This window comes from Archocentrus centrarchus, chromosome 10 (assembly GCF_007364275.1).
Source record: "Archocentrus centrarchus isolate MPI-CPG fArcCen1 chromosome 10, fArcCen1, whole genome shotgun sequence".
In the NCBI taxonomy this organism is placed as follows: domain Eukaryota; kingdom Metazoa; phylum Chordata; class Actinopteri; order Cichliformes; family Cichlidae; genus Archocentrus; species Archocentrus centrarchus.
Genome location: NC_044355.1, coordinates 33,596,379 through 33,601,637, shown reverse-complemented (window position 1 = coordinate 33,601,637; position 5,259 = coordinate 33,596,379). Strand labels below are relative to the sequence as shown.

The window sequence follows — 5,259 nt, the reverse complement described above, 5'->3', positions numbered from 1 at the left end:
GGAACTGTAAGTCAGACGTTTCTGGTGCAGCTATCGGTGAGTGAAGAGGAGTTTCGCCACTGTGCTGCAGCACACAACAATCAGGCCTGCAACGTTTGTGTGAATGCGAGCGTGTGTGTGGGGCCCATGTATGAGTACTGTTAAGTGACTGTGTATATTTGAATGACAGAGTAGTTAGAATTAACCCTTATAAGCCTAATCCATTCGGACTGATTGGGAAAAGCAAAGGTTGAGTTCAATATTTTTACTGGTATTATAAGAATACAAGTGTTTTAGTGTTTCATTTGTATCTTACATTTTGCATTTAAAAGTGTGGTTTTCTATCTTGCGTTCACGTTCAGTAAATGTTCAGTTTTGGAGTTAAAGAGTCATCTGAGTCAGTGTTATTTTAAATAGTGTGTGATTTAAGTTTCTTAATAGTCATCACATCATTGTCCACAAGTGAACCTTCGTGGTATCCACTTTGCATCGGACCCACACCCCACCTAGTTTGGTCAATCCTGGGGTTCCCGGTCAGAACACAATATAAAGAGGTGGGGTGCTACACAATCAAAACAGAACAAAGCAATCACTGAAAGCCTCAAATTACCATGACATTCAAGCCCATGATGAGTGTATGTACAGTCATGGCCGAAAATGTTGGCACCCCTGAAATTTTTACAGAAAATGAAGTATTTCTCCCAGAAAATTATTGCAATTACACATCTTCTGTTATGCACATGTTTATTTCCTTTGTGTATTGGAACAACACAAAAAACAGAAGCCAGACTGTAACCTTCTGACCACAACTGTACTGTGCAGTGCTGCCAAGGTAGATTAGATTAGAGCTTAGATTAGATCAAACTTTATTAATCTCTTTGGGAGGATTCTGTCAGGGAAATTAAAGTTCCAGTAGCAGTTTTACATTATAGGCACACAAGCAAGCACAACAGTAAATAATTCAATTTTATTTGTATAGCACCAAATCACAACAAGCCTCAGAGTGCTTTATATTGTAAGGTAAAGAGCCTACGATAATACACAGAAAATCCAACAGTCAAAACGACCCCCTGTGAGCAAGCATTTGCTGACAGTAGGAAGGAAAAACTCCCTTTTGTGGGTTCCTGTGGAAGAGTGACAGAGATTAATAACTAATGATTAAATGCAGAGTGAAGTATAAACAGAGTAAAAAGAGGTGAATAAGAAGAAACAGTGCATTATGGGATCCCCCCAGCAGCCTAAGCCTATAGCAGTATAACTAAGGATGGTTCAGGGTCAACTGATCCAGCCCTAACTATAAGCTTGATCAAAAAGGAAAGTTTTAAGCCTAATCTTAAAAATAGAGAGGGTGTCTCCAAATCCAAACTGGGAGCTGGTTCCACAGAAGAGGGGCCTGAAAGCTGAAGGCTCTGCCTCCCATTCTACTCTTAAGTATCCTAGGAACCACAAGTAAGCCAGCAGTTAGAAATAAGCAAGCAAATGAAAAATAACTGAAATGTTAAATTGATTTCAAAGATAATCTACTGGTTTATTACCACTCTTGAACAAGAGGTAAATACCAAAAACTGAAAGCATAAACTCCAGGGTGAACCAATGCCAAAATAACAAACAAAACCAGCTACTCCAAAGGAGTGCAACGTAAACCCTGTGTGAAATGAAATCAAACAAAAGATAGGTACCTATCCCTGACTCCCTAACACAACAAACAAATGAAAACTGCACAAAAATAAATAGGCAGTTCACCCCTTCTGCTTCAGTGATATTTACAGCTATTTACAAAACACATTACACAAGGCTGAGTTTCTCACAGGAAAACACACAATTATCAGAAACGTTTAGAGGCTGAGGACAGGGCTTGTACGTGCTCCTGCTTTCAGTTGCTGCCTGGGGGGCAACTGCTGAAGACAGGTTTTTTTTTTGGTTTTTTTTTTTTTTAAAGATATTTTTTGGCCTTTTTGCCTTTATTGGACAGTGTACAGTGGAGAGGGACAGGAAAGTTGGAGAGAGATCTTAAAAGAGAAAGAACACTCATCCAGAGACAGTTTACATATATCCCAGACACATTGATCTATGATAAAATATGGCCAGGGCCATAACAAATATTTGGATGTTTAGCATACATCTTCTGCTGCTCTACCTTGGACACATCATCAGTGTTGTATCCTGGCTTCATTGGGTGTTCCGGGTCTTACAACAGACACCCTCTGCCAGGTGACTCGACTGGAGTTGATCAAGCCCCAGCATGTGACCAAATGGCTAACTACGTCCCCCATTTCTCCCCCCTCTTTAGCCACAGCCATCTCGAAGCCTTTTCCGCTGCCTGTATGTTGATCTTAATAGCTGACCTTCTGCTTTGCCCTTTGATGCCCAGGGTTCCATAGGCCTTGTTGAGTGAGTGGTCTGCAAACCCCCGACAGCCCACTTCCACTGGCATGCACATGGTTCTCCACCCATTCCTGCAGCAGTCCTCCACCAGCTCCTGATATTTTGCCCTTTTCCTCTCCTGTGCCTCCTCCATCCTGTCCTCCCAGGGAACTGTCAGTTCCAAAAGGATAAAATGTCTTGTGGAGCTTGACACCAGGATAATGTCTGGTCTCAAGGCAGACTGGGTGATGTGAGATGGGATTTTTAGTTGTCGACCCAGATCAACTGACATCACCCAGTCCTGTGCCATGGAAAGCAGGCCTCTTGAGCCACTCTTGGGTCTAATCCTTGGCTGTTCACCTGCCCTGACAAACCTGTTGGTACTAGCCATGCCTTTGGTGGGTCTATCACCAATCCCTTTCTTGCTGGACTTCAGGACCTGATCATGCCTCCAGCAGTAACCTTCACCCAGTGCATTGAAGCAGCTGCTCAGGATATGCTCGAGGGTCCCTGGCCTTGAACAAAGGGGGCAGACTGGTGTTTCAACCTTGCCCCATGCAAAGAGGTTTGATGGGCTGGGAAGAAACTCATATACCCCCTGAATCAGGAACTTAATCCTCTGTAAATTTCACTTCCAGATGTCCTGCCAGGTCACTTTCCGCTCCATCACCTGCTCCCACCTTGTCCCAGCTCCTTCCTGTCACATGGCAACTGCACTGGTCCGCCGCTCCTCCTCCACAGCGGTGCGCACCTCCCCCTGCAACAGTTTGTGCCTTTTCTTCCCCTTGACTGTGTTGAGTTGGATTGATGTTACCCTCCCAAGCCCAGCTCTGCCCCCCCAAAAGAAGTGCCTGCTGTACTGCCTCTCCTGCCTTCCACTTCCTCCCTGTCTTCACAACGATGGGGCTGCTCCTGACCCTTTGCTGTCTCTTGAGTCCCTATACTGTAGGTGTTCTCTTGCACGAACTAGGATGAACAACTCCCTGACAGAACTATAGGGGAGCCTAAGCTTGTTGGTATTCCCATACAGAGTGATGCTGCATGGCAGGCCCAGTCATCTACATAGGTAGCTGCCGTGGGCACCTCATTAATGAGCAGAGGCCAAAGATTTCTTGGCAGGATTCTGAGCTGGGTCTGATTGGCGGTTTTCTTGTTCCTGACTTGCTAAGAGGACCACGGCACTCTGGTTCCACAGACCTCACCAGCATGTTCATTGCTAGTGTGAATAGAATCACCGAGATAGTGCACCCTCCTCCAGACCACCTTCAAGGCCCTCAACAGGTGGTGGAGAAGCTTTGGGCAGTTCTTGTACACCTTATAGGGAACTCCACTCGGGCCAGGTGCTGAGCTTGCTCTTGCCCTTCTTACTATATCTTCCACTTCCCTCAATCTGGGTTCCTTCAGATTGAAGTCCATTACTGGCTGTGGTGGGTTAATAAGAGACTCGCATACTCCCAGTGGATGGTTTCTCCCACTGTCACTATAGGTGCTTCTAAGGTGTCTGTTGATTGTGTCTTCTGAGCAGGTTAGGCGGCCAGACCGCTTCTGACCCAGGAGCTTCTTGGTCAGTTTGTAATGCATCTCTTTTTCTTGCTGTCTCCTTGTGCCTTCTCATGTGGTACTCTGCTCTCTGCAAGGTCAGTAGCTCGTTCCTCATGATTGCCCATAGATCTAATAGCCCTCCCTTTTCCACATCGCCTGCTTTCTTGTACTGCCTCTTCACTGCTTTGAGCTCCTTCCTGAGGTGCTGTCCCTTAGCAAGTTGCACCATGACCAGATGATTTTGTTTGCCATCAAAAACATTCTGGCATAATTATTTGACCACTGTTTTTAGCTGAATTGGTGGAGTTCAGTTAAATTGCTTGGTTTCCTGGCATGGACGCAGCTTTTAAACATAGTCCACAAATTTTCAGTTGGACTGAGGTTGGCACTTTGGAAGGCCATTCCAGAAACTTAAACTTAGCCTGCTTTATCCATTCCAAAACCAGTTTGGATGTGTGTTTGGGATCACTGTCCTGTTGGAACACCCGGGTGTGTCCATGTTTCAACTGTCTAGCTGTTGCTCTGAGGTGAAGTTGAAAAAATTGTAGGTAGTCCTCCTTCATTAGTCTATCTTTTTTGAAAGCCTCACCGTTACTCCTCCAAACCTGCCTTTTGACATTGTGGTCAAATAGTTTAATCTTTGTTTTGTTTGACCATAAAACTATTCCAGAAGGCATTTGGCTTTCCCCTGTGGTCATCAGCAAATTTCAGTTGAGCTTGAAGGTGTCAGTTTTGGAGCAGGGGCTTCTTTCTTGGTTGGTGCCCTTCAGACAATATCAGTGTAAAACTTGCTTCATTGTGAGTGATGCTGGTGTTCCAGCAGTTTGACCTGAACCTTAGTGGTTCCTGGGTTGTTCTTGAGTATCCTAACCAATTTCCTCTCATCTAAGGGTAACAATTTGGGTCGTCTTCAAGACCTTGGCAAAGAAGTGAAATATCTGAATAACTTGTATTTACATACAATTGTTTGAAGTGATCATCTTGGAATCTGCAGTTGTTTAGAAATGGCTCCATAAGACCTTCAAAACTTGTGTGAATCTACAATCTTTCTGAGATATTCATTGAATTCCTTTGACTTTTCCATTCTTCTGAGTATTGGTTGATCTGATGAGTGTTGTCAACAAATCCTTTTTATGCTGTCATAGAAAATCTATCAGTTGCAGTCAATCATGATCACTAATGAGCAATTAACAGGCCTTGGCCTTGTCAAGTAAAAAAAAAAAACACTGTAGAATCTTCAGCACCACACAAAAACTTTTAAGTCAGTGTATGTATGTATGTATTTGTGCCTGTATAGTACCAGTCCAAACTTTGGACTGGTACTGTATGTATGCTTTTGACCCTGTGTGGATTCAGGAAAATCCAAAATAAATT

At 43.9% G+C, this 5,259-nt stretch overlaps 1 pseudogene; it reads right to left on the bottom strand.

The window, feature by feature from the left end:
- Positions 1-2,239: 2,239 nt before the first annotated feature.
- On the bottom strand, positions 2,240-4,114 carry LOC115786553 (uncharacterized; annotated as a pseudogene).
- Between the last annotated feature and the right edge of the window lie 1,145 nt (positions 4,115-5,259).